This window comes from Empidonax traillii, unplaced genomic scaffold (genome assembly GCF_003031625.1).
Source record: "Empidonax traillii isolate 1590-97213 ecotype Southwest subspecies unplaced genomic scaffold, ASM303162v1 scaffold22:size5013007, whole genome shotgun sequence".
Classification (NCBI taxonomy): Eukaryota; Metazoa; Chordata; class Aves; order Passeriformes; family Tyrannidae; genus Empidonax; species Empidonax traillii.
In genome coordinates this window covers 4,414,122-4,427,958 of record NW_020955215.1, presented here as the reverse complement: position 1 = coordinate 4,427,958, position 13,837 = coordinate 4,414,122, and the positions used below count along the sequence as shown (strand labels likewise).

The following is a 13,837-nucleotide window of genomic DNA, read 5'->3' as shown; positions in this document are numbered from 1 at the left end:
TCATTGTCTACCTGCAAACAGAGCATGAACATAATAAGATCAAATCATGATATCACCATATTACCTCATTTTATGTTATTATTTCTAAACAGGAAAGAACATAATCCACTACATCTCTTGGTATTTTCAGTCTTGAAAATAAAGTCATAAATCTGCCCCTTCTTGATCCTGGTCACTTCAGCTGGTGCCACTTACTCCTGTAAAACTCTTGAGGCCAGCACCCTATGGGACATTTTTATACAACTTTGTGAAGACTAATGCCAGTGCCTAGTGCAGCTAATATAACTATCTGCCCACAGGAACAAGGAAACAAAAAATAATTGAAAACTTTCCCCCCAAAAACCCCACAAAAACCAGACACACAATCACAGACATTAATGATTTCTGAATAGATCCATTCACACCCTCTTGGTCAAGTGTCATGAATTAAGAAGACTTTTTAGATATAAACTTAAAGAAAGTGTCCAAACTACCTATGTTTATGACAAATTACACCACATGGTGAAATTGGTTAACATTATCAAAAGGTGAATTCAGCATATCTGCCAAAAACGTTGTTGTTTTGTTTTGTTTTGTTTTTTTTTAACAATCTTTTCTTGGCTGATTAATAAAGAACTTTTGAAATAATTTAATCTCTCCAGGGATGCGAATGTTAGTTTATATTTTTCAAGGCTGATTACTGAAGAAGTCCTAAAGCAGTTTAATCTGTTCAGGGGTGTTAAGCAAATATGTCAACATTCATTTTACATTTGTGTCTACCACAGCTAAATGAGAAGAATGCTGGAAATAGATTGGAGTGCTCTGTTTGCTCAAGGTAAAAAAAAAAAAAAGTCAATATGCTTCATATTTTATAGAAGAGGCAAACTCCTTTCTAAGATGAATGCTTTTCAGATTGAAGTTTTCAGTAGCTTTACTGTGCAGATTATGGTCTGGCATTCTGCCACATAATGATATATAACCTTACAGCTCACTATTATGCAAATAACAATTTGGCTAGGAGAGCTGAGTGCTTAGATTTCCTCTAAGGACTATCATATATTTCAAACTTCTTACAACAAATTATATTTGACATTTAATTTGAACTCAATTTATGTAGAAAAATAATTTTAAAAACCCTCTTGTGTAAATTTCTAATAAGAAATGTGTTGCACTTTAATTTTTCTTTTTTTTTTTTTTTATAGATATATATGTGCATAGGAAGCTTAATTTGCATAGGCAGGGAATACATCATTATATAGTAAACCATATATGGAAGGGTATCCTAAGCAATGATTGCTCAGTACAGAGGAAAATATACATGGGCAACAACAGCAAAAATGTTAAAATTCATACATGCATCTCCTACTAATTAATTCTTACAAAATAAGACTGACAAGTACATATGCATTCAACCATGTTGTACAGGGAATTAATAGTGGAGGACGGTGCATGAAACATAATGAAGTTCAGAAACTGGTAATTAATATGGGAAAGGTCAGTTCTAACCTGCACCTCTTCCTTTCATATCCCTTAAATTCACCTGGTGGGATCAGTACCACACTTATGGCAGAGTCATTCCATGTTCATTCCAGCCCTCCCAAGGACACCAAGACTGAATTTGGCACAGATTTTTTTCCATACCAATGGCTCAGGCTCTCCATCCAGGAGCTGGTCTGACTGTGCATGTAAATATTTACAGCCTGCAAATTCACAAACATTAAACTTATCCTATTCTTTTTCTACCTCTCTGTGTTCAGATAACATGAAGGATTTAATTACTTAATCAGAAGTCTTTATTTCTATTCTGCTGTAGCTTTGCCTCACCTTTATTCTATTATCTTACAAGCACTTAAATATTTGTTAAGAGCTATTGTTACCTTGAAGGAGTACAGTCAAATGTCCATCATATCATGTCACAATCTCTGAGGTTCCAGGATGTTTGACACTGTCTTTAATTAAGTTTATATTAATAAACATATAGAAGGAAATAATCCCCATGTCACTTAAAAAGTGAGTGCATGGTTTCTCAAACAAAAGTGGAATGTGTCTTCATTCTTCCTGAATTTCATGGCAGATCTGAGATAGAGAAAACTGTAAAAAAAAAATCCCAACCCACAAAACAAAAAAACTGTGTAATTGAGAAGTTTCTTGTAGTTCCATGCCTCCAACATGCCAAAATTAGTCACTAATCTTCATACCTTTGGAGCTGATGGGTGTATCTTTAACAACTGTTAGAGAAATACAAACATTAGCTCAAAATACTCTATTAGATGATAATCCCATCATTAGAACTAAGCAATTAACTCACAGTGAATAATTTCCTCAGTAATTTTTCCTCTCGTTCTACTCGCACCATATCTGTGAGAACAATGCAGCTTGCCTAAGCTCAATCACCTTTCACTTTTCTTCAGTTATTTTGGGAAAGACTTTGGAATATTTCAACAACTGTTATTTTATTTATTTGGATAGTTATTTAAATTTGAGTATTGACTTGTGACAGTATTCTACTGGATACATTCAGGCACTGAATGAGCACAAGCCAAAGAGAAGACCTTGTGGATACAGTTATTTAAAAATTCCTGCTCTGAGTAAGGTTTCTCCCACCAAACCACATCCTCTCCAGCAGGGGAAGCCATTGAAACTGGGTAGAGTAAGGTAAGGAAAATATCAAATTCATCTTTCTCGTTGTCTCTTGCTTTTTCTTCTTGCTATTTCTTTTCTCCTGAATATATGAAAAAAAGCTCAATACTGTGGGAGTCTTCTGCTGGGGAAATGGACCTATATGGACAGAAACAACTCTAAATCACAAATAACAGCTAAACAAGTGGTAGTGACATAGTCTGAGAAGGAAAGATGCTTATAGGAAAATTTTAATATAAAAAGTGAAACAAATCCAAAGCAATTTATTAGTAAATGCTTTGAAATTAGTTCATACAATGTGCTGATGCTGCTGTAACCTATGGGGTGGCTGCCTGCACAGAAACCAGATACTGTGTTTTTAATTACTCAGTATTAACTGTAAACTCAGATTCAAATGATAAATTATCTTAACCCTGCAGTCAGCAAAAATATTCCTAAAAAGTATTATTTAAGCAGTTAAGGACATTAGTTAAAAATTCTGCAAAGTTGTGCACAATGCAGTAATGGAGTATCAAATTTGCATGCAAAAATCCACGCTAGAGAATGTTTTTTGTGTGCTTATCTGTTTGCTGACAGTCAAAAAAACCCCATGTGAAGTGAAAAATCCTGACACATTTAACATATACAAACTCAGGATCAAAGTTCCAATTTAAATATATCCTAAACCCTTAGTATTTCTACTTCTATTGTTTTCCATGATGAAAGTTTGCTTACCAAAAACAAAAACAGCCAGCAAATTTAATAGATCACTAATTAATAAGAACTTATCTTGCAATGATCTTTATTAAATATGTGACATTGTTGGGAACATAATAAGAAAGTGATCTTGAAGTAACTAGGTGCTCTGAATCCAGTTACACAAATCATAAAATACAGACCTTGCTTATGCCTAAGGAGAGTATCTGGGATAAAATTGCATACTTCACATTTGGGGACTCAACTCTATAATGTACAGAACTAAAATGATTAGGTTCTCCTAATCTAAAAATGTGCAATATTTATGGCAGTAATCACAGTATTACAATTTAGCAGGCATAGGCTTTTTTTGATATGCAAATTATTTAGAAAGAACATTGCCAAAATCAGGCAGTTGACAACCTTGTCCATTACTTTGCAATATGACTTCAATGTCTGTGTTAGTTGAGCAAAGTCTGGATCAAAAATGTCAATCTATTCTAGTGACTCACTTGGTATAATAAGATACTAATGTTTTAATGTGATTACATCAGAACTGATGCTAAGCCTATCTACAGCATATTTTCTAATCCTAGAACCACAACAGGATTTGACAAATTTAATTTTTCCTACAAATGATCCAAAACTATCCATTCCATTTCAAAACCCTGAGATGACAATGTGTTGTATATCCAAGCAAACCAAAGACTGCAAGGTGGATGACACTGAACTGAGCCTAAAATATTAATCAGTAAGGGAGTCCAAGGATGGAGAAAAGTTACTTTTTCTTTTTTTGTGAAGTATTTACTCTTTTCCAGGCAAAGGTTTTGAAAACTCAGAGATGCTGAGCAGTTCTATAAATGTGCAGAACAGGTGATTATGATTTCATGGAATCACATACCTTCTTACCTCTTCTTATATTATACTGGTTCTCATGGTGAAGGTGTAGAAATGTTTCTAGATAAAGACACAGATGGCAAGGGGCTTGATCTCTGAATCCATTTATTCACTCCTAGACAGTAAAAGCCCTAAGTCATGCTGCTCCGTGAACCTCACAAATACAAGGGTGCTTTCAAAATGCACGTTATGCAAAGCTTTACCTCTGCATAAATAAGAAGAAAAACAGAGCAAGTCTTAGACATTCTCCTTTCTGAGATACATTCACACACTCGATATTGCTCCATTCAGGCAGCAGAGGAATCAATCTCCAAAAGACAAGTGACTCACCTTCTGATTATGTTACACAACCCAGCAGCTGCTGCTACCACAAGTTTTAAGTAAACTTAAAAGCCAGTGTTAAATTTCCGAGGGGTGCTAATACAACAGGTCTAATTGGCAATTTGGTCAAGTACTAAATAAAAATGAACAAGCAAACAAACACTCTCTTTCAATACAGTGATGTGTGGTTACATATATTAAAAAAAAAAGGGAGCGAACTGTTTGCCTTGCGGGCATGAGGTTTATCCTAAGACACTTAAAAGAATCCATTAAATCCATTTACTAACCCTTCAGTATCACCATAATGTGCTTCTCTGGGAAAAGGCAAGAGAACCAGTCTTACAGCAGAGTGCCTGGAAGGATATCTGTTGTGCTTTGTCAGACTGAGCTTCAACATAAGGGGTTAATGTTATTATCACCATATATGTCTTTTTCAGCAGCTGTATAACAAGAAATTACTTTTTTCCTCCTAAATTGTCTCTTAGTTTTCCTTCCTTTTCCCCTAGTGCTTCAGACCAAACCTACATAATTGTAGAAAGAAAAATATCCACGATGGCTTCAGTTACTTATAATGTCTCAATATGGTCAGTTAAGTTTCTCTTTTGGTTTTATCATTATATAGAGACGTACACCACTCATTCCTGCTGCATAAGTGCTTTTAGGAAACATACCAAGACAGTAACAACATCCCTCTTTTACTAAATCATCTCTAATCTCTACATGATCTTATAGTCCATAAATACTGATTATGAGACAGGGACTCACCCACCTCTTTCATCCCAAGCAACAGTGACCCAGACTGAGAAAGACAGTTGGCAGTACAACCTCAAAAAAACCCCCAGAAAAACCTAAAATAAAAAATAAATAAGTGAATAAGTAAAAGAGAAAAAAAAAAAAAACAACCTAACAATGGAGCACCATTGATATTTTCATGGGGATCCAAAATGGACAGGCACTTACAAGGGGTCAATAACTCCCTAAGAATTTCTGAAATTTAAATGCACTCTGGTGCTAAGTTCCCGGAATTTAAACAGGCTAATTAACTTTTAAACTCTTTTACAAGGCACTTCTGCTCAAGAATGAACCATGTGGAAATATCCATCGTCTCTGATCCCTGGAAAGATTTCTTCAGTCTGATCGTGCTCTTTGCGATGAGAACAACAGACATTTTGGAAATAGGGAAGTCACACAAAGTTGCAGAGCTCAGAAGGAAAGAGGAACAGATGGTTTCACTAATGAGTTTTCTAAAACACACACCCTGTCCTTGGTGGACATGGTGCAGGAGCTAAAATGTTCCAGTGATTATTTTCTTAAATAACTAGACCTTTTCTAAACAGATTTATGTAGTTGTGTTAAATACTAAAAATCAATAAGCAAAAGTTCTGGTTTGTTTTGTGTTGGAATTTTTTTTTCCCTTCATGCCATGACAGTCTCAAGAAAACCACAAGATCGAATTTTCACATTGTTAACAGATCTTCCATAAGAATTTATGAAGATCTGCTGAACTCACTGATGTTAGGCATCAACAACTAGTTATGATTATTGTCAATAAAGGCAACTTCAACTTTTGGGAGGTGTATTTTTGTTTTAATTTTATTTAATGCATTCTTGTAAGAAATGGAAGCTCCTGCTGTGGTAAATCAGTGTCATGATATGCACTTGGTGACTTCTAGAAGATAATTAATTCTGTGGGATTTAACTTCATAACAACAAATTAATACCAATTAACTCTTACCTTAAATTATTAAACAGTATTTTTAATTTGCCATTATAATGAACAAATAAGACATCTGAAAGTAATGGAAAACTTTGGAATTAATTATCTGACTTTTAAAATTTGCCAGTTCCTGAAATTCCCTTTCTTCATTTATATGTATCCTTAGGTTTGTTGTGTCCCTTCTTTCATGGTATCTATGCACTATGTGCATTTCTAGGAAAAAAGCAAAAGAAAACTGCCCAAAAAATCAAAACATGGTTGAACATGCAATCACTATGTCTTTCAGTATATATGACTGCTTGGAGACAGAAATATCTGCATCCCTCTGTTCAAGTGACACATTCCATGCCTCCCTGTTTAACTGAGCCTCTGTGCTGTGTGACTGATGCTTTTCCCTTTCAATACCCTCCCTAAATCTTAAAGGCCTCCAATGGATGAACAGTGAATGAGTTGGACTAAAGGATGAATGTGAGAAGTTTTACAAATTGCTAAATCCATTCCCCTGGGTGAGGCATATGGACATCTTTTTATGAATTTGGGGGCTATTTATTGATCTGGAGAATTGCATGAAAACAGTGAAGGAAAAATTATGCTTTTCAGACTTGGTTGTGTTTTCCTTAACAACACAGCAAAGTTGAGCTATTTACATCAGGTATTAAAAACTATCTGCACAGAGAGCACACTGGAGCATCCCATTACTTTATGAAATAGCTTTTGATAATATCATAATGGAAAAGGAAATTTCTTACATTCTTTGTTCTGAGTAACAAGTCCTACCAGACCAAGACAAAAAAAAAAAATAAACTACAGTTCACATTAATGATAGTTCAGAAAGAGTATAAAGTTATTGTGCTGGTTTTAGCTGGGGTAGAGTTAATTTTCTTCACAGTAGCTGGTATGGGCTGTGTTTTAGATTTGTGCTGGAAGTGGTTTGATAACACAGAGATGCTTTAGCTGTTTGCTGAGCAGGGCTTGCACACAGTCAAGGCCTTTCCTGGCCATCACCCCACCCCAGCAGTGAGGAGGCTGGGGGTGCACAAGGAGCTGGGAGGACACACAGCCAGGGCAGCTGATCCCAACCAATAAACCATGGAAAAGAGGAAGGAAACCTGGCCAGGGAGAGAGGGGTGGGGGGGATATCTAAATGATGGGTTTTGCCTTCCCAAGTGACTCTTGCACCTGATGAAGCCCTGCCTTCCTGGGAATAGCTGAACACCTGCCTGCCCATGGGAATTGGTGAATTAATTCCTTGTTTTGCTTTGCTTGCATGTGGCTTTTGCTTTATCTGTTAAAGTTGCTGGCTGGGGTTAAACCACAACAGTTACTTATGCTTGCCATTAGTGTCACCCCAAAAATTTTAAATACTAGTGACTTCTTTTTCTTAAGTTGAACAAATTCTAGGACAGGGAGAGAAGTTGTGAAGATCAAATGCCACATTGCACTAACCAAGGAAATGATAAATGTAGTCTCAATGGATATTGCAGTTGGATAGACAGAGAGATGTCTTTGGTAGACTGTAGCTGAAAGATACTCAGAAATAAATGAACAGAAAACTGAAACTCTGAACAAGTATAAACTGCCCAAGCCAAGACAAAAAGTCATGTGGTTTAACAGCTCATACATTCTAATACCACTATTTGAACATTCCCATGGAAAAAAAAAATCACCATTATTTGCTCTCTAAAAATAAAGTGATGAAAATTTAAATAGTTAAATAATACTTGCTCTGGTCATAGTCTTTCCAGTTCACAGCTATTGCTAATAAAACTGGGTATCTCCTCTAGTATCACTGGTAGTATATGAATATTTATAGCTTAGTAAGCAGCATAAAGCTAACAATTGCTTACGGTGCAAGAGACACAGAAAATGCAGTGAAAGAAATCTAGTTTTCCTGAACAATGGTTCATATATAAAAACACATTTTCAAGTAAGACTGTTCAAGCTGGATGGGAACATATTCATTTTAAAAGTCTGCATAACATTTGGGAGGATTCATTAATTTATTTCCTTTCAGTTTTGAAGGTAGCAGATGCTTCCCATTTTTCCTGTGGGAGTGAAGCAGTACCCACAGCAGAGGCAGACAAATTTATAGAGTGCTCAACCTGCTTGGACATACACAAATTCATGGGATCATGTGAGATGTATGTGAGGGTGCTGAAGGATGTGCCCTGATGTCACTGTAAGATTGCTCTCTATCATCTTTGAAAGGTCATGGCAATCAGTAAAAGTTCCTGAAAGGTTTCTGATGACTGGAAAGCAGAGGTCAGAAAGGGAGATCCCAGCAAGCATAGACCTGTCAGCCTCACCTCTGCTCTGGAGTAAATTATCTGGTTTTATCATAAAGATGGTCAAATATGCCCAAAGAGGTTACAGAATGCCCATCACTGAAGGTGTTCAAGACTCCACTGCACAAGCCCTGAGCATCCTGATCCAAACAGAACTAATGTGTCAAAGGGGTTAGACTAGCTGAAGTCCAGAGGTCCTACTCAAACTAAATTGTTGTATGATTCTGCAGGAGCAAAGGATCTTAACAAAAAAAGAAAAAAAAATAAAAATTGAAAGAATACATGCTCCATCATTTGGCTTCTTTTGTTTGTTTTTCTTTTCCTCCAAGTCAGTATTATACTAAACACTAGTCTGAGCCTTTATTATTGCATAAAGCATTCCTTTATTCAAGTGTAATGAAAAGCTTGTTATGACTTTCCAGCTACCAGTGCAAACAGTGCACTTAGCCAAATGGTAATTGCATCGGTCTCCCCTCTCTTCCAATACTGCTCTGAAAACTTGTGTCCCTCAAATGAATAATTACCTACAAAATAATTAAATGTTGCTGATATGGTCTACTCATCCCACTTGTACATAGAAACAGCAAAGTCTGTCTTCCCTGAAATCTATCTCCGTCATGTTGGATAAGCTTGCTGCCCATCACGCGGCTGGCATCGATCCCTACTCAATTACAGATGAACATAGCACCATATTAAAAGACAAATAAGGTTTAATTTTAATCACAGACAGCCTGTAAGTCCATGTTCCATTATAGATTAAAAGAAGCAATTATTTTTAAAAGTAAAGATTTAATGAAAGGCCTCACTAATATATAGACACATTGCTCCCTCTGCATTCTAAGGCAGACTCTGCAGTACTGGTGGAAATTGCTGCAAGCGATCTAAGCCAGGCGTGGGGATGCATCTCGGAGAAGAATGTTTTTCCTTCAGATCACAAACACGCTTTCTCAACAGGGTTTCTTTTGCAAGACTTTCTCTTTCAAATGAGTAAAATCACAGACCATTTATAGACAACAAATTAACTCTGTGGCCAGGGTTTTATTGTTACTAAGACGGAGTAAATGCAAAATAATTGCACTGAAGCAGACAGAAATTCCACATTAACGACACCGAGTGCTGCTGAAATCACTTTATCCCAGGTTCAGAAAGGTTGTTAGGAGCCTAATTCTCATTTGAATTCAATGGGAGTTAGGCACCTACACATCTCTGAATCTAGACATTATAGTCTTCCATCTGTAACAACAGGAGTTGGCTTGCATAATTAACTCCAGAATCTAGGGCACCAGAACCCTTTTTTCTTACTATTCATTCTTTAGTACAAGTTTCCAGTTTTCCTCATTTGTTGAGGTAGTATAATGCTTGTGAGACTGTGAAATAATAAAAATGTAGCTCTGTAGTGTTGTTATTAGCTCAGAGAATGTGAAGATAAAAACGTGTACATTTAGAGAGGCATCTACTCACGGGGTAATCAGAAAATGCTGTGAAAGCAATTCCACTTGTACAGAGAAAGCATGAGAAGTTACTTATATATATAAAAGTTAATATCTCAATTTTTAAAGCTAGTTTTATATAGTGCCATTCTTTTTTGTAGGAATTTTACATATGCCATTCAACCACAAATGCTTTAATGCATGGTAAAGTCCCTCCTTCATTTTCAAAATTTGAACCTACCTCCTTTAGAAGGGTTAAAATTGAAGCACCATTTACCAACAGACATTGCTATATCAATCTTAAAACTACCATTCACAGTTTAAAAAAAAACAAAATAAAGCAAAACAAACCAGGATTCCCTTGTCTCTAAAGAACCTGTATTTTATCTGCCCCACTAAGCATTGAGGAAAAGTATACGAAAGAAAACACTAGTTAGGTCTGTTGAATTAGAATCTCAGAGAAGAAATGCAGGAATTTCTGAAGCATTTTAAGGATGTCATATCAAAAGGTCACTTAGAATACTTCTGATAATGAACAAAAGAGTTGGGAAACCTTCTCATCTGCTTATATGCAGCCCTTCCTGTTTTTATCTTGCTAAATTCCTTTTGGTTTTGTCCTCGCTGATTCCTGAAGGAAAAAGAAATCTCAAGCTTCTCTACACTTGTTAGATATTCACAAAGAGAATATAGGAAACCAGCAAGCCAGTGCTATGATGGAAAACAGCAACTCATAATGCAGGTTCAGTGCAAAGATTCAGCTTCAGACAAAAGCAAGTGTGTTTTGTTTGTTTTCCAGCTGGGATTGTGCCCACTTTTCATACACACAATTAACAGAAACCAGTAAGTGATTCTACCAGGCCTAGGGATAACCAAGATTGCGCTGAATCAAATCCTTACAGGAATCCTATTTCTTTTCATTTTTTAATATTACTTTAAATACAACAAATTTCAGTTTCTAGGTATACCACCAAGTTTTTCCAACATATTCTGTGTCATATCTTAAAAAGACACATGAAATCAAGACTTTGTTAAATCCCTGCATGGAAAAACTGAAAACAAGATAGAACAAGATGCATACAGAAACTCCTGTCTTAGCATATCTTTCATTAGCAATATGTGGATATAAGAGTTCTTGAACAGGTTTCACTAAAATATTTAGAATATGCAAAGGTGTAGATCACTCTCTAGCTGATCTAATATCAATTCAAGTTAAGACCTGGATTACTGGTCCAACTGTGACTTTAAGATCAACAAAATTATTTTACTGTATCAACATAAAACATACATTAAATTTAATATCACTGAATTTTGGAAACTTTCTAATTTATTCTTATCTGTTCTAAGTCAGTGACTTCATTAAAGAAGAAATACATTTATACTCAAGGAAAATTAGGGAACAAATACAGTGTTTTCAAAAGCCACTTTATGTACTCCCCGTGCATCCGAAAGTAGAGGTTTGTGTATTGAAAATGCAAGCTGAAAATGTCACCTCTATATTCCTACGCTAAAATAACTTATTGTCATGTTTTATTTTTCAGGCTCAAAGGCCTCATCAATATGTTCTAGCATGGCTATATTGTCTACTAAATCCTCAGATACATTTCGTCCCTGGTTTCTGTAGATTAACCTATTATGAAATGTACCTTTACAGAGGCTGCTGAGTAACTTTCACATTCTGTGCTGTATTTAGAGATGATCTGAATTAAGGTATTTTGCAGAAGCATTAGTGCTCCCTCCCAATTTGTGTTTGCAGCAGTGACAAATAGGATTTTCTGTTATTAGCTATCATGAAAACTGATACAGCGTTTTCTGCAGAGTAATAGATGTCTTCATTCCCACTGTGACTAATAGCACTGAGACATTTACATGAGATTGCTATTTTCACAGATAGTAATTAGGTGCTTGATTCTGCCATGGCCTTTCAAAAGGTCTCAGGTACCTCAAATTCATGTAATGGTACATACATATATATTATTTTGGGAAAATTTTACAAGCACAGTACTGTAATATACTGAGATATTTATACATGAACTTTCCTTTGAACAATAGCTCAACATAAAAAACAGTGCACTTAAAGTCTGAAATACTTAATAAAAATGGCGAGTTTTTATAAGCATCATTTTGACATTAACTGAGTAATTTTGGCTGCATAATCATACCCCTGAAGGGATGCAATAAAATATAAATTTAATCAAATACATTTTCAGAACGGGCTTCAAGCTAGTGCATGTACAATTTTGATCCAAATATCTAGTCATGAGTATAATATCAGACCTTTAATTATAATTTCTATTATAATTGTTCTATTGAAGAAAATGTAGACAGTGCACTTACCTGCAATTATGCACACACAGTCTGTGGAAAGAGTAGATAAAGACCCTCCTGTGAACCGTCCCTTGCTGAGCTAATTCACCCAACTGGTTTAATTTCATTTGCCCTCAGTCCGTCGTTGCTGTGATTACATCTAAACGAAAAGACAAGGAAACACCAAACTGAGGGAAAAAAAAAAAAACACAGCTAGATTTATTGTTTAAACTTTCAATTTGACTTTTATTCTTGAACCATCAGAAAGTTGGGGTCACGAAAAGCATGTTGTAAGATGAAGTGTTTTGAACACTTTCTGATGATCGCATTTCTGAATATCGTATCGAGTGGCTGAAATGTGTGGCCTCACAAAACTCATGGCAGTGCTCACCTGGTGTTCTGCGATAGGGACCCTGTATTTTACTCCTAATATATTGAGATTTATAAGCCCATGAAGAAAAGTCTGTTGGGGGATATCTCGTGTAACGCTGCAGGCTGCTCCTCAAAGTTAAACACTCTATTTAGGCCGCGATTTCAAAAGGTTTTCCATGGCACTACGAGCTGAAGGAATACACAAATGTTTATTTGAAAGATCCATATGCTAATATATATGTTCCAATATTATGGTATACATCATCTGCTAATATTTACTGCAACTCAGCATCCACAAGGCACCGTGGAGCAGCTCTGTTACCAACATTAGCTTGGTACAGCAGGGATGTGTGGATTCAACAAGCCCACGTGTCCATCCATAAGAGGCCCTGCTTATGGGAAGGAACTGACCCTGGAGATATCTCAGCCTCTTTCATGGCATGTGTTATGGAATAGCAGCATTACATTTCCACACACTGCACCATTTAGCAAAAGCAGATGCTATAAACACACTAAAGATATTCCAGAAAGGAAGTAGGTCCTCCCATTAATCCTTAATGGAGGTACTTCTCTAGAAAATATCAACTCCCTGTCACATTTTATAGTTGATTCATGTTGCCCAAATCATAATTTTTAATAAGTTAGACCAAAAAATTCAACCGGGCAAAAATCTCTTCCAGTAAATTCCAAGGTACACAGTGTAATGTGTAGGTATAATGTCAATTCTCTTGTACATCAGCCCTATATGGAATTTTACATTGAGTCTGGTCCTCCCCCAGAATCTTCCTTGACCTTGAAAACTAAAAAGTTGTTAGCTTAGTCCTCTGGTGAAATAGCAGTAATAAATGCTAGGCTATTACAAAGTACCATAAAATAAATTTCAACCCAAAGCAAACAAACAAACAAAACCTCAAGTCAGCAACAAAAAAGGAAGTATTTTCATCATATAGATAGTGAAATACTGTAAACCCAAGGCACCCCCTATGCATTACTAATTACATCATCTGCCCATCTTGCTGCCACTAGACACTCAGCTGCTATGGGTTGGTTGCTTTCCTGAGGCTGCTGATACATTTATAATAAACATGGACTAACCACAAAGCAATGACTCCCAACACCTCGATGATTTTATCCTGGTGATTTTATCTTAGACAGAAGATGCTAGGAAAAAAACCCACAAATATCTTATTTAAAAAAATAACAGAGATGTTTGGCTC

The 13,837-nt window shown here is 36.0% G+C and overlaps 1 long non-coding RNA gene across 1 annotated transcript in view; it reads right to left on the bottom strand.

Moving 5' to 3' along the window:
* The window catches only part of LOC114066227, a 71,020-nt gene extending 58,625 nt beyond the window's left edge, over window positions 1–12,395 (bottom strand). The window contains exons 1-2 of the long non-coding RNA XR_003573138.1: window positions 12,279–12,395; window positions 5,282–5,360 (exon numbers count right to left, since the gene is read on the bottom strand). This is a non-coding gene — a long non-coding RNA (uncharacterized LOC114066227). The remainder of the gene's footprint in view (window positions 1–5,281; window positions 5,361–12,278) is intronic.
* Between the last annotated feature and the right edge of the window lie 1,442 nt (window positions 12,396–13,837).